This window comes from Vipera ursinii (genome assembly GCF_947247035.1).
Source record: "Vipera ursinii genome assembly, chromosome: 1".
Lineage (NCBI taxonomy): Eukaryota > Metazoa > Chordata > Lepidosauria > Squamata > Viperidae > Vipera > Vipera ursinii.
In genome coordinates this window covers 8,983,445-9,005,785 of record NC_139512.1, presented here as the reverse complement: position 1 = coordinate 9,005,785, position 22,341 = coordinate 8,983,445, and the positions used below count along the sequence as shown (strand labels likewise).

Sequence of the window (22,341 nt, the reverse complement as noted above, 5' to 3'; positions counted from 1 at the left end):
ACAAACCCTCGATGAGTGCAAAATTCGAAACACCTCTTTTGTGTTATTTATTAACTTGCATGTTTATCTTGTTTTAATTATTGTTAGGTCCCCCTGTTTATTTACTGAATAAATAAATACCAATAAAGGAGAACACCCTCACTTCTCCTCTTAAAAAGACAGTGTTGATAACTGTAGGACCACACGGCTGAAGGATTTTTTTCTTTCTCCTACCGGTTCAGATGTGAGACAGTTCTTGGAGCTGTTCAGTTTGATATTTTTTTTCTCCCTCTTTCCTCCTCCCAATAATTTTGATTTCTCTGTTTGTGTCGTGTTAGTGGGGGGAAAAAAAACTCCCATTTTTTAATTTTAACAAGCCTTTCACCTTGATAAAAAAAACCCAGATTTTTCTTTCTTGTTTAAAGCAAAGCTGTTGGGGTGTGCGTGCCTGCGTGTGTGTGTGTGTGTGTGTGTGTGTGTGTGTGTGTGTATGTACAGCCAGATTGATTGAAGCCAGGACAGAAAAAGTATAAATTACGCCTCTAAGCAGCCAATCCGGAATCCTTACCCCCCTCTGGGGTGCAAGAGATTGGAGGTTTCAGAATCTGGCATAATTAAAGTGTGTGTGTGTGTGTGTGTGTGTGTTTGTGTGTGTGTGTGTGTGTGACAGAGGCATTGTTACAAAGAAAATTGGGGAGGGATCAGGGAAAGGCAGTATGGAGGTCGAGGAGAAAAGAACAATGCAAAAAAAATGTTTTTTTTTTATTATTTTCCTCATTGAAAATGAGGACTCATTATAGGAAATGGAGATGAGAAGGTTTGCACGGCGCCCGGAAGGACCTCCGTTCGAAAACAACCACGGTGCTTCTTCCAAGGGATGCGGCGAAAAATGCTTGTCTTCTTTGGTTGCAAATGCAGGTAGTCCTCAACTTACAAACCACCATTGAACCCTATTTTTGTTGCTAAGTGAGTTTTGCCCCATTTGATGACTTTTCTTGCCACAGCTGTTAAGTGAATCACTGCAGTTCTTAACTTTAGTCACATGGTCGTTAAGTGAATTTGGCTTCCCCGTTGACTTTGCTAGTCAGAAGGTCGCCAAAGGGGATCACACGTGACCCTCCCCCCCAGGGCACTGTAACTGTCATAAATGTAAAACTTAAAACTTTCCTTTTTCATCAGGCTGACCTGGACTGACGACAGGGTTTTTAAAATGTTTTTTTTTTTAATTTTAAATTGTTTAACTTATTTATTGGGGCTGTTTATTTAATTTCTTTTAACTTTTGTATTGTTGTTTTTATTGTTGTTAGCCGCCCTGAGTCCTTCGGGAGATAGGGCGGCATATAAGTCCCAAAAATAAATAAATAAATAATGTGTCTCGGTTGTCAAGCATCCGAATGTAAATCACGTGACCATGGGGGGGGGGGATGCTGCAATGGTCGTAAGTGTGAAAAACAGTCCAAAGTCACTTTTTTCAGTGCCATTGTAACTTCAAATGGTCACTAAATGATTCGTTGTACGTCAAGGACTACCTGTATTGCATCCACTGGGCCATTTTGATATCGTTTCCAGCTTCTGCTGGACAAGTGGAGGGCCAACAGACAGTTTCAAACTCTTCTTAAGAGTCCAAAACAAAGCAAATGTTTTGGGGAAAAGCAGGAATCTTGGAGCATCTGATTGTGGGTGACGTGACCTCAAGACTTCAAACCACGTAGGAAATGGCCCTTCTCTGCCAACTTTGTGTTAGGCCAAGATTTTTGCTTTACAGGTAATCCTCGACTTATAACACTTCGTTTAGTGACCGTTCAAAGTTACGACGGCGCTGCAAAAACCGACTTAGGACCATTTTATATACCTACAACTGTTCTGGCATCTCCAGGACACTTGGCAACTGACTCATATTTATGACGGTTGCAGTGTCCCGGGGTCATGTAAATCAGGGCTTTTCAACCTTTTCACCCATTGTACCACTTTTAGGATATGGCAACATCCGAGTACCACCAGTCGCCTAGCGAAGTGTCAAAAACTTGATGACCAAAAAAAAAAAAGGAAAAAAGTGATGAAGTACAGGTAGTCCTCGACTTACAACAGTTTGCTTAGTGACTGTTCGAAGTTAAAATGGCACTGGAAAAAGGTGCCCCCCAAGCCACAGCCTGCCCAGCAGCGCTCTTCCTCATGCCCGAGGTTTTCATTGTTGTGAGCATTTCTGCTCAGGATTGGCAGCAGGGTTGGGATGGGGTGGGGTTTGGTTTTTATTCCCCCCCCTCTCTGCTGGGTGGTTGCAGCAGGTTTTGGTCACTTCACATGACCCTGGGACACTGTGACCGTCATAAATGTGAATCAGTTGCCAAGCATCTGAATGTAAATCCCAAGACTCTGGAGATGCTGTAGCATTCCAGCTGATCGGCGCTTCTTCTGGGCTCAGCAGAAGCGCCAGGATCAGCGCCGAGCTCCAGCTGGAGCCTAGTGCTGATCCTGGCGCTTCCACGGAGCCCTGACAGCCCCGAAGAAGCGCTGATCCTGGGGCTTCCGCTGAGCCCTGAAAGCCCTGCAGCTCCAGCCATCTCTCGATCAGGCTTGTGCAGTGCTACCACCAGTTCAGCTCATTCCCTTCCCCCGCTACTACTTTTCTAGGATGGTCGTGTACCACCTGCCAGGTCCCAATGTACCACAGGTGGTACCCGTACCACTGGTTGAAAAGCCCTGATGTAAATCACCCCTAGGGGTGACATGATAGCAATCTTCCAATATTTGAGAGGCTGCCACAAAGGAGAAGGGGTGTGTGTGTCAAGCTATCCTCCAAAGCACCTGAAGGCAGGACAAGAAGCAACGGATGGAAACTAATCAAGGAGAGAAGCAACCTCGAACAATTAACCAGTGGAACAACCTGCCTTCAGAAGTGGTGAATGCTCCAACACTGAAAGTTTTAAAGAAGAGACTGGACAGCCATTTGTCTGAAATGGTATAGGGTTTCCTGCCTGAGCAGGGGGTTGGACTAGATGACCTCCAAGGTTCCTTCCAACCCTGATATTCTGTTATTCTGGCAAGGCGGTGGGCCCTATTTTTAGTTGCCTGATCAATTTTTAATATTTACAACCAGATTCACTTAACAACCGTGTTACTAACTTAACAACTGTAGTGACTCACTTAACAACTGTGGCAAGAAATGTCGTAAAAGGGGGCAAAATTCTCTTAACAAATGTTTCACTGAGCAACAAAAATTTTGGCCTCAACTGTGGTGACTACCTGCAAATGTCAGGTTTTGGCAAAACTGTTGCCAAATGTGTTCACACGACCACAGGATGCTGCAAATAGTTGTACACACTGCCCTGTTGCCGAGTGCCTGGGAATCAGTCATGTAAACAAGTGGGGGGGGGGGCAACCTGATCACTGGAACTTTGGATCGAGTTTGTAAGTCCCCCTTTTTCGTGTTGGGTTGATTGTAACTTGGAATGGTCACAGAGTGATTGATTGTAAGGCGAGGACGACCTGTAGGAACATACCACTTTACAACGCCTTGGTGAGGCCACACTTGGAATGTGGCATCCAGTTTTGGTCACCACAATGTAAAAAAAGATGTTGAGACTCTAGAAAGAGTGGAGAGAAGAGCAACAAAGATGATTAGGGGAGTGGAGGCTAAAACATGTAAGGAACGGTTGCTGGAATTGGGTATGTCTAGTTTAATGAAGAGAAGGACGAGGGGGGACACGATAGCACTCTTCCAATATCTCAGGGGCTGCCCCAAAGAAGAGGGAGTCAAGCTATTCACCAAAGCGCCCAAAGGCAGGACAAGAAGCAACGGATGGAAACTAATCAAGGAGAGAAGCAACCTAGAATTACCGGTAAGGAGAAATTTCCTGACAGTTAGAACAATTAATCAGTGGAACAACCTGCCTCCAGAAGCTGTGAATGCTCCAACACTGGAAGTTTTTAAGAAGAGACTCGACTGCCATTTGTCTGAAATGGTATAGGGTTTCCTGCCTGAGCAGGGGGTTGGACTAGATGACCTCCAAGGTCCCTTTCAACTACTTCTTCTAATTATTATTACTATTACTATTATTACTATTACTATTATTATTATTAAACAGAAATGGAGTTTTGCACAAGTTCTGAATGCTTGCCTCTATCCTGGTCTTAAAAAGTAGTTTAGCTGCCTGGTTGTGCTGTGTAGGCAATGTCCACCTCCCATATCTGTGTGGTGTCCCCCTCTCCCCTTCCCGGCTTCGTTCCCGTTGCAAAATTTTAGACAAGGGAGGCAGATCTGCCACACAGGAGGGCAACGATAACCTGGCACCCCTCTTCTCCTCCTGCTTTTTCTCCCGTTGCAGCAGCGGCTGCAAATACCAGCCTTGGCAGCTCGGCTTGATAAATAAAAACGAATAAAACTGAACAACAAGCCGGCAGCTTTATGATCGGTTTGCCGGTTGGGTGGGGGAGCAATTTTGCTGACGGCAGCTGGAGGGAGGGAGATGGATCTGACCTGGATGGATCTTTGGGGGGTGGGTGGGAAAGTAGAACGGAGAGGGAACCTAACAACTTGTATGAAAAGACACAATGAGTATGTGTGTGTGTGTGTGAATTAGGAATCAAGGAGACTGGTCCCAGGGGATTTTTAGGTGCCATCCACATCCTGGGGGAACCGGTCCACTAAACACCTGCCAGGGCTTTCAAATTTAAAAAAGGTAAAGCAGAATGTCATTGAAAAGACTCTGCCTACTAAATCACCACAGCAAGGCTAATTCCAAAAGAGTTTTGTGCACCTGTTTGCAAGACGCTTGCAATGAGCACCCTGGAGTAGCCTGTTTGCCAAAACAGAAGAAAAAAGAAAAGAAAAGCTGGTTTGTTCATTTTCCTCTCCACGTCAGAAACCCAAAGCTACGTTTATATGATACAGTAAGCCCCACTTTGAATGAACAGGACAAAACTGTTCCCCCCCCCCCAATAACCCCTGAACCAATTACAGGGGTAGGCAACCTTGGCTCTTTTATAACTCGTGGACTTCAACTCCCAGAATTCCTGAGCCAGCATGGTTCAGCTTGGAAACCTCTCCCTTTCCCCTCAGCATGGCTGGCTCAGGAATTCTGGGAGTTGAAGTCCACGAGTCATAAAAGGGCCAGGTTTGAAGAACCCTGCTCTAAACGTACAAACCAGTAGTTCCACCGGATGTAGAGTAGGTCTATAGCAGGGGTAGGCAACCTTGGCTCTTTTATGACTCATGGACTTCAACTCCCAGAATTCCTGAGCCAGCATGGCTCAGCTTGGAAACCTCTCCTTTTCCCCTCAGCATGGCTGGCTCAAGAATTCCGGGAGTTGAAGTCCACAAGTTATAAAAGAGCCAAGGTTGCCTACCCCTGTCCTATGAAGTCTTAAAATGCCCTGTTCGCACAACATATGCAACCAAATGTCAACCTACAAACATTTTTAGTTAGGGTGTTCTACTAAGCTAGATGCTGTGGGTGTACAACCATTCATTCAGTGATTGTTCAAAGTTACAACAACACTGGAAAAAGTGACTTATTATCAGTCTTTGCACTTACCACCAGGGCAGCATCCCCAGCTTCACGGGATCAAAATGCGGACACTTGGCAACCAGCATGTGTTAACAATGGTCCCAGCATCCCGGAGTCACGTGATCGCCGTTCGTGACCTTCCCAGACGTCTTCTGACAAGCAAAGTCAACAGGGGAAGCCAGCTTTTGCTTAACCACCATCTGATTCATTTCACTGCAGTGATTCGTTGAACAACCGTGGCAAAATATATATATATATATATGTTGTAAAATCAGATGCAACTCACTTAACAGCCGCCTTGTTCAGAATGGAAATTATGATCCCAGTTATGATTATAAGTTGAAGATGAAATAGAAATAGAAAATGAAATAAAATAGAAAAATGCGCACAGACTTTTAATAATAATAATAATAATAATAATAATAATAATAAGAAGAAGAAGAAGAAGAAGAAGAAGAAGAAGAAGAAGAAGAAGAAGAAGTTGGAAGGGACCTTGGAGGTCATCTAGTCCAACCCCCTGCTAAGGCAGGAAACCCTATACCATTTCAGACAAATGGCTGTCCAGTCTCTTCTTAAAAACTTCCAGTGTTGGAGCATTCACCACTTCTGGAGGCAGGTTATTCCACTGGTTAGTTGTTCTGTCAGGACGTTTCTCCTTAGTTCTAGGTTGCTCCTCTCCTTGACTAGTTTCCATCCGTTGCTTCTTGTCCTGCCTTCAGGCGCTTTGGAGAATAGCTTGACTCCCTCTTCTTTTAAGCTCATTAGAGCCAGTATGGTGTAGTGGTGAAGGTGCTGGCTGAGAAACTAGGAGTTGTAGTCCTGCCTTAAGCTTGAAAGTCAGCTGGGTGACTTTGAGCCAACCCCTCTCTCAGCCCAACCCACCTCACAGGGCTGTTGTTGTGGGGAAAATAGGTGGAGGAAGGCCTATCAGATTTGTTCACAGCCTTGAGTTACTTATAAAAAGCCAGGATAAAAATCTAATACAATAATAAGAATGTCACCGAAAAAAACCTATCTGGCTTTGGATAGAAGACGGCACTTTTCCCAAGTCTTTGCAAGAATTGGATGTGAATTGTCTGCGAAAATAGGTAGTCTTCAATTAATGAGGTTAATTGGGACGAAAATTTCCATCGCTAAGTAATGCGGCTGCTAAGTGCAACCTCAAGTGACTGTGCCTCTTAGCGACAGCAGTTCTGACAGTCCTGGGTTTCTGCCATTAAGTGAAACTTGTGGCTTTCTGCCAGCTGGTCCCCACTGAATCTGCAGGAAGCTGGTAAATGGCAATGATGAGGACCTGTTCATATTTACCTCTCGTTCAGCGCTATCATCCATTTGAATGAATGGATCCCAAATGAGAACTGACAGTCCCTGTAATCCTTTTTTCTTAGGGCTGTTCTTTGTGCTCTCCGTCCCTCCAACTTGGAGAAAAGTAGATCAAGGAGAAATTCCCTATCTTGCTGCCAATTTCGCATCCTGTTTTGATCGCCACGATATAAAGAAACACGGTGAGACTAGGAAGAGTGCAGAAAAGAGCAACAAAGATGATTAGCGGACTAGAGGCTAAAACACATAAGGAACGGTTGCTGGAATTGGGTATGTCTAATGTTTATTGAAGAGAAGGGCGAGGGGTGACATGATAGCCGTGTTCCAATATCTCAGGGGCTGCCCCAAAGAAGAGGGAGTCAAGCTATTCTCCACAGCGCCTGAAGGCAGGAGAAGAAGCAACAGATGGAAACTAATCAAGGAGAGAAGCAACCTAGAACTAAGGAGAAATTTCCTGACCGTGAGAACAATCAATGGAAGAACTTGCCTTCAGAAACTGTGCTTCTCCATCACTGGAGGTTTTTAAGAAGAGATTGGGCAACCGTTTGTTGAAAGTGGTACAGGGTCTTCTGCTTGTGCAAGGGGTGGACTAGAAGACCTCTAAGGTCTCTTCTCTGTTCTTCTGCAATTCTGTTATTCATCTTCTGTCTCTTTTTTCCACAGTCCCTGATCTTCCTCGAAGCAGATGGCTGACAAAAGGGGACCCGTCTAACATCCCTTAAGGCTCTCTGGGATAGTTTAGCAAGGAAAAAAGAGAGGAAGTGCATTAAAAAAAATCAGAATCGTGTTTAAAAGAAGGCCGGCTCTTTTATCCCTTTTAAAAGGCCGCCTTCTGTCAAGGATAATTTGTGGGTGTCTGCATTGAAGAAAGATCACCTTGCAAATGAAGCATGGCTGGCTGGGGAATTCTGGGAGTTGAAGTCCAAAGCTGCTGAGGTTGAGAAACATGGTATCTAAACAAAGAGGGAAGGTTCTTGGTTCTACCTGAAGTAATGACTTTTCCATTCTCTTGAAAACAAGCAGGTTTCTGAACCTGGTGCTTCTTTCAGATGACTCAAGGAAATAAGGGAAATGAAATGTTGTCAATCACCAGGTCAATATTCTTTGATCCCCCATTTGCAACCTTCCCGGCTGTATACATCGGAACTACACTGTGTTGTTTCTGTGTCAAACGTGTGTGTGTGTGTGTGTGTGTGTGTGTATGTGGGTATATGCATAATCCTTTGTCATGTTTATGTAGTATATATTGGAGGTGGTTACCCTTTGAGAGCTGAATGCAACGAAATCTCATTTTAATGTATGCTGATTAGTGTACATTTAAAGTGACAAATTCTATTCTATTCTATTCTATTCTATTCTATTCTTTCATTCCAATTTCTATTCTATTCTATTCTATTCTATTCTTTCATTCCAATTTCTGTTCTATTCTATTCTATTCTTTCATTCCAATTTCTGTTCTATTCTATTCTATTCTTTCATTCCAATTTCTATTCTATTCTATTTTATTCTATTCTTTCATTCCAATTTCTGTTCTATTCTATTCTATTCTTTCATTTCAATTTCTATTCTATTCTATTCTTTCATTCCAATTTCTGTTCTATTCTATTCTATTCTTTCATTCCAATTTCTATTCTATTCTATTCTATTCTATTCTATTCTATTCTATTCTATTCTATTCTATTCTATTCCTTATTCTATTCTTCTATTCTATTCTATTCTATTCTATTCTATTCTATTCTATTCTATTCTATTCTATTCTATTCTATTCTATTCTATTCTATTCCATTCTATTCTATTAATTCTTCTTTCTACTGGCTTCCAACAAGCAAAATCAATGGGGGAAGCCGAATTCACTTAACATCCACATGATTCACTTAGTGACTGTAGCGAAAGTCACCTGTAATTAGATTGAAACAAAACCCCAAGATAAATAACAAGGAGCAATAAATACTCAAAATATAATATAATGGTGTCCTTTGGTTAAGGAGGTTTGAGCTGACTGATATCCAAGCCACACTAATAAATATATTTCATGAAACTTCCTTATGAGGTTTAAGAAATCAGAAAAAGGCACTTTTGGGAAAAGAGGTAGTCTTCAACTTATGACCGTATTGGAGCTTTATGGTCATAAGTCATGTTGGCTGTAAAGCGGGTCATCACACGACTGACCCAATTTTATGACATTTTTTTAAAGCAAATCACCATGGTTGTTAGGTAAATTTGCAGTCATCAAGAAAGCAACACAGTCATTAAGTGAGCCCATTGTTTGCTTTGGGGTGGCAGCCACAAGTTGTAAGTATCTTTTGCAGGGTAGCTGTCATAATAGCAAATGCTCATAAATGGCTGGTTGTAAGTTGAGGAGTACATGTGTGCTAGCTTCCTCCAGAATAGAGTTGGGAGGGACCTTGGAGGTCATCTAGTCCAACCCCCAGCTCAGGCAGAAAACCCTATTCCATTTCAGACAAATGGCTGTCATTCACCACTTCTGGAGGCAGGTTGTTCCACTGGTTAATTGTTCTAACCATCAGAAAATTTCTCCTTAGTTTCAGGTTGCTTCTCTCCTTGGTTAGTTTCCATCTGCTGCTTCTTGTCCTGCCTTCAGGTGCTTTGGAGAATAGCTTGACTCCCTCTTCTTTGGGGCAGCCCCTGAGATATTGGAAAACAGCTATCAAGTCACCCGCAAAAGCTGGGATTATCAAAAGTCAGCAGGTAAGTTATATATGAGGATGTCCAGGGATGCATTCAGTCCATATTTTAATGCACACTTACTAAACATTTAAAACAAATTTACTAAGCCTGTACTTCCCAAATCAATAGGTGAACTGGGACCAGATTCTCCACTGAGATATACATTTTTCCAGATTCTGAATGGCAAGGTTGCACACATCAGCAAAACATTGATGAAAGCATGCTCTCTGAAATCATTGCATTAGCAAGAACAACTTGTATATTTGTTGGGGGGTGTTGTTGATTTCTTTTTTATATACAAACGCATTTTGGGGGATATTCTACCCTGCTCGGAGTGGAGCTTGTAAATAAATATGAAATCGAACCCTTTAAATTTTTGGAATTGCTGGCAAAACTCAAGGAAGAAAAGGAAATATCAATAGGAAAAAGATACATGAAAATGCATAAAAATATTGCCCGGAGAGAGAAATTCATTCATCTTTACATAGCAGAGAAACTCACATTAACACACTGCACCAAGAAAAAAACATTGTAGTGCAGTTTTTCTCAATCTTATCAACTTGAAGAGGCTTGGGGCAGGCAGGCCTCGACCCCACTCCAACTCTGAGGAAGCTTGTGCTCCGCTTAACGACCAACATGGTTGCTAAACAACTGCATCGGGGGAGAACAGAGGAGGGGGGTTATTAAGTGAAGCTATCTCCCTTGACGGCCATCGTGACATGCAACCGTAATGGACAGGCTGTTAGGTGGTTGTAAGTTGGACTAGCAGTACAGACTCAGCAGCTCAGGTTTGGCGAATTGTGTGAAACCAGCTCACCTCGTCTGTTTCATACAAAGTAGAAGGTGGGAATCTCGATTTTTCAGATTTTTTCTGAGAAGAGGAAGTAGAGAAAATCCTTCTAGAACAGGGGCCTTCAAACTTGGCCCTTTTGTGACTTGTGGACTTCAACTCCCAGAATTCCTCAGCCAGGCATGCTGGCTGAGGAATTCTGGGAGTTGAAGTCCACAAGTCACAAAAGGGCCAAGTTTGAAGACCCCTGCCTTACGGTTACAACCACTCATTTAGTGACCGTTCAAAGTTACAAGAGGCCTGAAAAAAATGTTTTGTGACTGGTCCTTGCACTTAACACAGTTGAAGCATTCCCCATGCTCACACGATCGAAATTTGGCCTGCCTGGCAACCAGCAGGTATTCATAACAGTTCCGGGGTCATAAATTAGACCTTTGGCAACTGCCTCCATACAAGGGTCATGTGATCACCCTTTGCAACCTTTCCAGGCAGCTTTCCAGAAGCAAAGCCAACATGGTGTCCTGGATTCACTTAACAACCGCATGGTTTACTTAACACCTGCAGTGATTCACTTATCAACCGTGGCTGCCATTTTGGTTAGCAACCAAAATTCTGGTCCTAATTGTGGTTATAAGTCGAGGATCACCTGTACAGCAGCCAAATTTTTCCCCAGCCCAGTCATAGGGAATTCTGGGAAAGCTTTTTGGAGGTCAAGGAAAGGTGTCCTGATTTTTTTTTTTCTCTCTGATTCCCGGCTGACGCTGTCTGAAGTTTGGTGAATTTAGGGAGAGCAACTGAGCATTCCTCCGTCTCGAATAGCGTCAGAGGTGCCCAATATTCGATTCTCTACAGCTCTGCCCTTGGCGAGAGAACGAACTGTCTCTGTCTTGAAGATCTGTGGCAGAAGGTGGAGCATGAGAATGCAGCCAAGGCAATTAATTATTGAATATCCTACAACCGAGGAATAAAAGAGCTGTATAAATGCATATTATTATTGCATAATTATCGCCATATATTTCCTCACATGCCCTAAATTCATTCTCTCTCCAGCATACGCACGCACACGCGCACACACACATATCCACAGAGAAAAAGAAAAAAAAAGAAAAAACCTTAAGTAATGTTTGTGTCACTGGAATATATATATATATAAATATATTTTACTCTCTTTTCTTCACTTCGGTGCACGAGTCACATCCGAAACCCGCCCCCCCCAGTCCCTCACACAGCCTCATCTGGAAGCGCCAGCCATTTGTCACCTCCCTCCATTTTTTCCTCAGCCTTGAGCTCAGCTATCCAATCCGGATGCTGCCATCCAGCACATCTGGAAACAGGGAAGCTGCTGGAGTCCTCCCGGTTGGGATGGAGCAAAGGGGCTTCCGCGCTGGATTCGATTAGCCCAAACAGCACAGAAGTTTGCCACGCTCCTTCGCAGCAGAGAGGTATGTGCCAGGAGGGTTGTTTTTCCCTTACGCATTAAAGAGCAGCACGCATAGAGTTTTGCAACTGAAAATGCCCAGATGCAATGCATTAACAGGGTACTGTGCAAAACGCTTTACATCTGAGCTGTTTCGTGTTCAAAATATCCCATGTCAAGTTAGCAAAGTGCCGTTTGCATCACGAAGCAGCCCTTTGTGCTGTTTCATGCATGCGGGAAAACGTTTTGAGCTTAAAATACTTAAGTTTTGAATCTAAAATGTCTTGCTTACCTCTAGCACAGAGTTAAGTTTGGGAGCGAAGAAGAAAAGGGTTAGTGCTAACTGCTAAGAACCCTGTGGGAAATATTGGAGATTAACAACAACAACAACAATAATGTGGAAGGGACCTTGGAAGTCATCTAGTCCAACCCCCTGCAGAAAACCCTATTCCATTTCAGACAAATGGTTGTCCAGTCTCTTTTTGAGTGTTGGAACATTCACAACTTCTAGAGGCAGGTTGTTCCACTGGTTAATTGTTCTAACTGTCAGGAAATTTCTCCTTAGTTCTAGGTTGCTTCTCTCTTTGGTTAGTTTCCCTTCGTTGCTTCTTGTTCTGCCTTCAGGTGCTTTGGAGAATAGCTTGACTCCTTTTTCTTTGGGGCAGCCCCTGAGATATTGGAACACTGCTATCATGTCGCCCCTAGTCCTTCTTTTCACTAGACACACCCAATAATTGCTTTACTATTATTATTGTTATACCATTTTAATTCCCCCCTTTTATGTATGTTGGTTATCTCAATGAAGCAAACATACCAAATACTTCTGCATTCTATTTTCCCATCACAACAACCCTGCAGGGTGAACTAGGCTGAGAGTGGCATTTCGTCTGTTCTGCAACATTTCTATAGTTCTATACGTTAATTTGTGATGTTATCCACCCCAAATAGGGGTTTGCAATGGATGACCTCTGGGGTAAATCTCAGCTTTGTGATTCTATGTATTAGCATCTCTGCAAAAGTGATAGCCGCATCACAAATGAGCTTCATATCGGCCAAAGAGAGCACAATTCCAGGAACACTTAATTCCAACAACTGCCTGAAAATTAATTTAATCTGTCCCTTTTTCATTAGGCAGGGAGCCCAGATGTAGCCGAAGAAACCTCTTCTGCCTCCAAGGAACACCAATTACGGGGGAATTCTTTGTCCTTTTCTTGGTGAAAACACCCTCTCTATAAACTTATAAAATAATCTGCATTGCTTTCTTCTTCACTTGTAAAACCTTTCCCTCTTAAATCATGTCTTTTAAGGTTGTAAATAGACCAAGTGTTTCTCAACCTTGGCCACTGTAAGAAGTGTGGACTTCAACTCCCAGAACTCCCCAGCCAGCATGCTAGGCTAGGGAATTCTGGGAACTGAAGTCTATGTATCTTAAGGTTGCTAAGGTGGAGAAACACTGTAATACAGATAATGACTGACTTACAAACACAATTGGGACTAGAATTTCCATTGCTGAACAAATTGGTTGTTAAGCGAGTTGTACCCAATTTTATGACTTTTTTTTTGCTACAGTTGCTAAGCAAATCACATCAGCTGGTAAGTGAATCATGTGGTTGTTAAGCAAATTTGGCTTTCCCCATTGACTTTGCTTGTGAAAACCTGGCTGGGAAGGTTGCAAATGGTGATCACATGACCCCGGGAGGCTGCAGCCCTTGTAAATACATGCAGGTTGCCAAGTGCCTGAATTTGTATCTCATATCTGTGAAGATGTTGCAATGGTTGTATGTGCGAGGACTGGTTGTAAGTCACTTTTTTCAGTACTGTTGTAACTTTGAACAGCCACTACAAGCACAGCGTTCTAACATAAGTCAGGGACTACCTGTAGACCCTTTGGGGCTGGAAGGCAGGATCCAGATGCTTTAAAGCAGGGGTCACCAATCTTTCTGGGTTGGCTGCCGGGTGGGAAAGGGAGGGACAGGCACCTTTATGCATGCATGTGCACACATGCAAATGTGGCTATGTGCGCGATCATGTGAACGGGGCCATGAGCATGCACGCTCCACAAATGGGGCTGCTAGTGCCGGCAAGAGGCTCGCAGCTCTCCTAGTGCCGGCGAGAGGCTTGCGGCTCGGCTAGTACCGGCGCAAGGACAGGGGGTGAGCGCACACATATGCGCATGTGCACTGGCCAACTACTCATGCAGCCCAGTGGCCAGCCAAGGGGCCATGGCCCGGTAGTGGGCCACAGCCTGAAGGTTGGGACCTCTGCTTTAAAGGAGTAAATGGGGCTGCAGTGGCTCAGACACTGGTCTTGTCAGTTGGAAAGCCAGCAGCCCAGATTCAAGACCTGAGCACCACGTGATGGAGTGAGCTCCCGTCCTCACCCCAGCTCCTGCCAACCTAGCAGTTCGAAAGCATACAAATGCGAGTAGATAAATAGGTACCATTTTGGTGAGAAGGTAACAGATGCTGGCCACATGAGCGCAGAAATGTCTTCGGACAGCACTGACTCAATAGCTTTGAAATGGAGGATGCGCACCACCTCCTACAGTTGGCAACAACCAGTGGAGTAAAATCCACAGGGACTGCTTTACCTTTTTTTACCTTTAAAGGAGTAAATATTGCTCCAAATAGGCTTCTTCCTCAAATCCACCCAGGTTTCTGTGTTAGAGTAAAGCTAAATGGGCTGACAAAATCTTGTCTCCAATTTAAACCCGAAGAAAATGAAAGGCCGTCTCTGGAGATCTCAAAAGCGTTGGGTGCAATCCTGAAGCACAGTGGGAGGAAATATATCGCACACCTATCTGGAGACAAGGATTTCTAAATTGTTTCCAAGAAAGTAAATGCAATCTGCCACTGTTGATAAAAGCCAGCAGCGCCCTACCTCACAAGGTAACTTGAGAAGAAACTCACCCAAGCAGAACAAAAATCTTTCTTCGCCTCCTCTCCTGATTCCAGGACAGGTCAGCATTGTGTGTCTCCAGGAAGCCCAGAAGTACTGAATACAATATTTCTTCCCCATTTTTAATCCCCTCCATCTGGGCAATCAGAGGTAAACAGCCTCCTGATTTGGACGGCCATTTTGAACAACTACGTATCACATATTCAAGGTTGACTCAGCCTTCCATCCTTCCGAGGTAGGTAAAATGAGGACCCAGATTGTTGGGGGCAATAAGCTGACTTTGTAATAATGCCGCTTGGGGTGTGTGTGAAAGCCCTAATAAGCAGGCATATACATAGAATGAAGGCTACTGCTAAAGCACATTTGATTTGTGCTTACTGAGCCCAAAATTTATGTTGGTAACTGAGGCAGTTGTTAAGTGAGTTTTGCCTCATTTTACAATCTTTCTTTCCGCCACTGTTAAGCGAATCACTGCAAATGTTGTGTTAGCAACATGGCTGTTAAGTGAATCTGGCTTCTCCATTGACTTTGCTTGTCGGATATTTGCAAAAGGTGACCGCGTGACCCTGGGACACTACAACGGTCATAAGTATGAACCCGTTGTGCCAAGCCTCTGAATCAGGAGATGCTGCAATGGTCATAAAGTGTGAAAAACGGTCATAAGTCACTTTTCTTCAGTGCCATTGTAACTTCGAACAGTCACTAAACAGTGTGGTAAGTCGAGGACTATCTGTACAACTCTTTCATTGATTCATTGGTTGATTACGTACAGGTAGTCCTTGGCTTATGACCGGTCGCTTAGCAACCATTCAAAGTTATGATGTACCCTCCAAAAGATACTTATGATCCGGTTCCAAAGTTCTGATGGTTGACACCCTCAACCCCCCGATCACATGACTGAATTTTGGCTACTGCAACCGGCCTGCATTTATAGTTGTTTGCAGCATCCTGTACTCAGGTGACCACGATTTACAACATTTTTGCTGAAAGCTGGCGTTTACATCCGGTTTTCCGCAAAATACTCCCCCTAACGAACAATGGTTTCAGTTAAGGAATATGGATTCACTTAATAACCATGGTGATTTGCTTAATCACTACCGCAAAAAAAGTCATAAAATTAGGTCGGTCATGCAACCCCTGTTCCGTGGACCGGTACCGGGCCACGGCATGCCAGCAACCGGTCCGCACAAACAAGCAAAGCCCCATCCGCGGGATGCAGGCAGCACACAAAACCACGCACCCTCCAGTCCGCGGAAAAACCTCTCTCCACGGAACCGGTCCCTGGTGCCCAAAAGGTTGGGGACCTCTGGTATAGGTAATCCTCATCTTATGACAATTGAGCCCCAAAATTTCTGTTGCTAAGCAAGACAGTTGGTAACTGAGTTTCGCCCCATTTTATGATCTTTTACACAGTTAAGTAAATCACTGCAGTTGTTAATAACATGGTTAATTGAATCTCGCTCCTCCATTGATTTTGCTTGTCAGAAGGTTGCAAAAGGTGATCACATGACCCTGGGACGCTCCAACTGTCATAAATATGAGTCAGTTGCCAAGTGTCTGAATTTGGACAACATGACCATGGGGATGCTGCAATGATCGTGTGAAAACTGGACATAAGTCACTTTTTTCAGAGTTATTGTAGCATTGAACAATCACTAAATGAATGGTTGTAAATTGAGGACTACCTGTAAGCACCATTTCAATTTGGTCTCACTTAAGAAAAGGGGGGGTTAAATGACTTTCCCCACCGCTTCCTGTGGCAGGAAGTGACTTATGTAGCTTCTTTTGCCTTCAGCTGATGCCACTATAATTTTTATAAACTATTTTGTCAGTTCTTAATTAGAAAAAGATAGAGCTGATGGTAATAATAGGACTGAGATTTGTATAATAATAATGTTTTGAAAAGGAGTAGACTTATTTTAATAAAATACGATTATTGCTCATGAAACATTATCACTATGTACTGCACCAGGCTTTGCCATTATTAATGAATTAATTGCTTTGGGGACATATGTAATACACTGAACCTTAGGCATGAAAGCTGGCTGGGTGACTTTGGGCCAATCACCAGGAGACTTTGAGTTCTAATCCCGCCATAGGCATGAAAGCTGGCTGGGTGCTTTTGGACCAATCACCAGGAGACTGACCTGCATTTAGGATGGCTGTAGCATCCCTGGATTACGTGATTGCCATTTCTGCTTCGGACAAAGTAAGTGTGGGAAGCCTGATTCATTTAAGGACCACATGATTTATTTAACAACAGCAGATTCATTTAACAAGTGTGGCAAACACTATCATAAGATCAGACATGACTCTCTTTATAAATGCCTTGCTTAGGAACAGAAATTCTGGCTTCCACTGGGGTATTAAGGACTACCTATATTAGGCATGTTCACCACCTTGAGTTGTTTATAAAAATAATACAGGAGGGAGAGAAACAAACAAACAAATAATCTAAGTTGGTTTGCATATGTTGAGTAGAAAGAGTACAGAGAAGAGCAACAAAGATGATTAGGGGACTGGAGGCTAAAATATATAAGGAACGGTTGCTGGAATTGGGTATGACTCTAGTTTAATGCGAGTCCCTTGGACTGCAAGGCGATCAAACCGGTCAGTCCTAGAGGAGATCAATCCTGACTGCTCTTTAGAAGGCCAGATCCTGAAGCTAAAACTCAAATACTTTGGCCACCTAATGAGAAGGAAGGACTCACTGGAGAAGAGCCTAATGCTGGGAAAGATCGAGGGCAATAGAAGAAGGGGACGACAGAGAAGGAGGTGGCTGGATGGAGTCACTGAAGCAGGAGGCGTGAGCTTAAATGGACTCCAGAAGATGGTAGAGGACAGGAAGGCCTGGAGGAACGTTGTCCATGGGGTCGCGATGGGTCGGACACGACTTCGCAGCTAACAACAACAACTAGTTTAATGAAAAGAAGGAGTAGGGGGGAGTCAAGCTATTCTCCAAAGCGCCCTAAGGCAGGACAAGAAGCAACGGATGGAAACTAATCAAGGAGAGAAGCAACCTAGAACTAAGGAGAAATTTCCTGACAGAACAATTAACCAGCGGAACTACCTGACTCCAGAACTGGTGAATGCTCCAACACTGGACGTTTTTAAGAAGAGACTGGACAGCCATTTGTCTGAAATGGTATAGGGTCTCCTGCCTGAGCAGTGGGTTGGACTAAATGACCTCCAAGGTCCCTTCCAACTTTATTGTTGTTGTTGTTGCTGTTATTATAATAATAATATCAGGCTATGCCGCAGATAAAATTCAGTCCCTAGGGTTGTAACCGCATGCACACCTGTTAGGGCATGTGATCTTTTTCATAATGCAGGAAAAAATAATCAAAAATAGCAAAGCAATTTTGCACCATCCTGATTCACTGTATTTCTCCATTCTTGCAGTCTACGCTTGCTTCTGTGCCATCCCCTTCTCACTTGATGCATGGCCTTCTGATCTTTAATGGGTTTTTTTAGTAGATACATAAGTTTGTGCAGCTTTTGTGGCACCCACATCACATGCAGCCAACCCTTGTTTAAGAGGAAGACCAGTCAAGACACATTTTGTCAAGAACAGGCAGTCCTTGACTTACAACCACTCATTTAGTGACTGAAGCTACAACGGCACTGGAAAAGTGACTTAAAACTTGTACTTGAACTTATAGCCATTCTAACATCCCCATGGTCACTTGTTCAAAATTTGGGCGCTTGGCAACTGGCACGTACTTATGACAGCTGCAACCTCCCAGGGTCATATGATCGCCCTTTGGGACCTTCCCAGTCGGCTTCCAACAAACAGTCAATGTGGGAAACCAGTTTCGCTTAATGACTGCACGATTCATTTAACAACCACAGTGATTTGCTTAACAACTGTGGCAAAAAAGGTCCTAAAATCAGGCACAATTCACTTAATAACCTCCCCAATTGTCCTCACAAGTCAAGAACCACCTGTAGGTCACAAACTCAGTTATGTTCATGCTATTGTATGCAAGCTAGGATCACTAATCTAAAGATTTCCTTACAAGTCAACATCCTGCTGCCCAAATCCCACTACCTCAGAAAAATGTGCACACAAATTCTCAGTTTTATAAAAATAAAAGTGTGAGCCTCCAGTCCTCACTGCCAATTATATGGGTATAAGCCCCGCTATACTCAAGGGGATTATCTTCCTATAGGGGTAAGATTTCCAGGGGCGGGGAGGGGGAAGAGAGAGGGTGTGTGTGTCATGCATAGAGTCACCTTATAGATGAGATGGGGGACATATAAATCTAATAAAGAAATAAACAGTCTTTGCACCATCCAACTCATCCTAATGCCCATAGTGTAGGGGTGGCAGCAGCCTCCCCGCTCCAATCCATTCAGCCAAGAGGAAGGGGAGAAAAAAATGGAAGCCTTCCTCACCTCCCACCTTTTAATTAATTTTAACATTTCTAGTCTCTTTAACATATATATATATATGTATATACCGTATATATATATACCGTGTATATATATATATATATATATATGTATATATATATATATATATATATATATATATATATATATATATATATATATATATATATATATATATACTTTACTTTTTAAATATTACATTGCACAGTGAAGGAAATGGGCAGATCTTAAATAGGACTGACTGACTGATAAATTATCAAGCGGGGGGGGCAGAGAGGAAAGTGATTCCCCACTTTTTAAATGCAGCCCCTCTGTAAATCTTTGGGGCAAAAGGCAATATTAAAGCTGAGAGCCAGTTTGATCCAGTGTTAAGGCAGCCGGCTAGAAAGCAGGAGATAAGGAGTGAAGTATTTAGTACCACTTTATAAAATCTTTGCAAGACCACATCTGCAATACTGCATCCAGTTTTGGTCACATTACAAAACAGATGTTGAGACTTTGGGAAGAGTGCAGAGAAGAGCAACTAGGATGATTAAAGGCTTGGAGACTAAGAATGGTTGCAGGAACTGGGTATGGCCAGTCTAGAGAAAAGAAGGACCTGGGGGTGACATGGTAGTAGTATTCCAGTATTTGAGGGGCTGCCACAAAGAAGGGAGGGGGACGGTCAAGCTCTTCTCCAAAGGACCTGAAGGCAGGACAAGAAGCAGAGAATGGAAACTAACCGAGGAGAGAAGCATCCTAAAACTATGGAGAAACTTCCTGACAGTGAGAACAATTAACCAGTGGAGCGACTTGCCTCCAGAACTTGTGGGTGCTCCATCACTGGAAACCACGGGTGGGGTTGGACTAAAAGATCTCCAAGGTCCCTTCCAGCTCTATTCTATCCCAAAGGGTTCTAGTCCCACCTTAAGCCATGAAAACCGGCTGAGTGACTTTGAGCCAGTCCCCCCCTCTCTCTTAGCCCAACCCACCTCACAGGGTTGTTGTTATTGTGGGCTATTATTATAGGAGGCTGGATTTGTTTGCCGTCTTGAATTTTACACACACACACACACACACACACACACACACAGAGAGAGAGAGAGAGAGAGAGAGAGAGAGAGAGAGAGAGAGAGAGGGGTATCTAGTAGACAATCACTTCAATATGAGCCAGCCGTGTGCTGCAGCTGCCAAAAAAGCCAACACAGTGCTAGGCTGCATTAACAGAGGGATCGAATCAAGATCAAGTGAAGTACTAATACCACTTTACAATGCTTTGGTAAGGCCACACCTGGAATACTGCATCCAGTTTTGGTCAACACGATGTAAAAAAGATGTCGAGATTCTAGAAAGGGTACAGAGAAGAGCAACCAAGATGATTAGGGGGATGGAGGCTAAAACATAAAGGGAACGGTTGCTGGAATTGGGTATGTCCAGTTTAATGAAGAGAAGGACTGGGGGAGACATGATAGCAGTCTTCCAATATCTCAAGGGCTGCCCCAAAGAAGAGGGAGTCAAGCTATTCTCCAAAGCACCTGAAGGCAGGACAAGAAGCAACGGATGGAAACTCATCAAGGAGAGAAGCAACCTAGAACTAAGGAGAAACTTCCTGACAGTTAGAACAACTAACCAGTGGAACAACCTCCCTCCAGAAGCTGTGAATGCTCCAACACTGGAAGTTTTTAAGAAGAGACTGGACAGCCATTTGTCTGAAATGGTATAGGGTTTCCTGCCTGAGCAGGGGGTTGGACTAGATGACCTCCAAGGTCCCTTCCAACTTTATATTATTATTATTATTATTATTATTATTATTATTATTATTATTATTATTATTATTATTAATGTGTGTGTATATGTAGGTATGTGTGTGTGTGTATAATATATACATACACACACACACATATAATAGCAAAGGCAGGATACAGAGAAACAAATTATTACTATTATTATTATTAATCATCGCACAGCCAGCCAGATGTTCAGACTGGATTTGGCAATTTTTGTCTACCTATCGAGTCCTTACCAAGGACATCTGGGATAGGCAGATGTGGATGTTTGAGGGTATTAAGAGATATCGTGGCAGGATGGAAGCAGTTCCTAGGAAGGCCGCCTTTTGCAATAATATCATCATCATCATCATCATCATCATTATTACTATTACTACTATTACTATTATTATTACTATTATTATTATTAATATTATAAAACCCATGAAATAAAGAGAAAAGCAGGAGTTACCTTTTTTGCAGCAGCAGGAGCAGCGGCGGCGGCGGCGGACTTCACAAAGTGTCCCCTTACCCCCCCCCGCCCCCAAATAAATAAATAAAATAAATAAATAAATAAAATAAATAAATAAAATAAATAAATAAATAAATAAATAAATTAAATAAATAAATAAATAAATAAATCGGCCTGTGTTTTAAGGCTCTCCCCCTCTTCCCCTCTCCCCTCTCGGGCCCTCCCCCTCCCCTCCCTGCCTTCGCCCGGACCTTCCCCGAGAGACGTGAAATTGCCTCAAAGAGGCCGGAGCGGCAGGAGCGGCAGGAGCGGCGGCGGCACATGGCGGAAGGTGGGGCTCCCCTTCGCCGGCCAACCAACCTTGAGCCCGGCCGGGCTCCGCCCCGATGGAAGGCCGGGGCGGGGAGGGGGGGGGCGGTTCGGGCGAAAGCGCCGCGCTTTCCTCGAGGCTTCCCGGCCGAGTGGCGACGGCGCAGCTCTCGGCAAGAGCGGCCAAAGGAAGCCGGGCGGCGTTGCGAAGCCCCGGCAGGGACGGGCGAGAACCCTCTTACTATAAAAGTGGCGAGGCTTAAAAGGGAATCGCCGGCAGAGGCTTAAAGGGGGAAAAAAAAGAAAGAAAGAACCTTGATCTAGCTACCTTTTCTTTCTTGCTCTCCTCTCTCTCTCTCTCTTTTCTTTCTTTCTTTCTTTTTGCCATTTGATTCCTGAACGGGGGAAAGAAAAAAAGAGAGAGAAAAGGAGAAAGAGAGAGAGAGAGAGAAAAAAAAAAAGGTGGGCGCATGTTTTAATCCAGACTCACGTTGCCAGCGCGTGCGTTTCAAATCAGGATGGGCATTGCAGTCTCGATAATAATAATAATAATAATAATAATAATAATAATAATAATAATAATAATAATAATAATAATAATAATAATAATAATAATAATAATAATAAAAGAAATTCTTTAAATTGAGAGGGAGGGAAGGAAGGAAGGAGAGAGGGAGGGAAGGAAGGAAGGATGGAGAGAGGGAGGGAAGGAAGGAAGGATGGAGAGAGGGAGGGAAGGAAGGAAGGAAGGATGGAGAGAGGGAGGGAAGGAAGGAAGGATGGAGAGAGGGAGGGAGGGAAGGAAGGAAGGATGGAGA

At 43.5% G+C, this 22,341-nt stretch overlaps 1 protein-coding gene across 4 annotated transcripts in view; it reads left to right on the top strand.

Annotated features, from left to right (window-relative positions):
• Nucleotides 1–7,465: 7,465 nt before the first annotated feature.
• EFNA2 (ephrin A2) overlaps nt 7,466–22,341 on the top strand; it is a gene marked incomplete at its 3' end in the record, with an annotated part of 291,821 nt that continues 276,945 nt past the window's right edge. For 2 of the 4 annotated variants that reach the window (XR_014492764.1, XR_014492765.1), the window contains exon 1: nt 21,614–21,985. Of the gene's footprint in view, nt 9,519–11,567; nt 11,730–21,613; nt 21,986–22,341 lie in introns of those variants that run through there. The other 2 variants (XM_083364928.1, XM_083364929.1) reach the window with 2 other exon arrangements.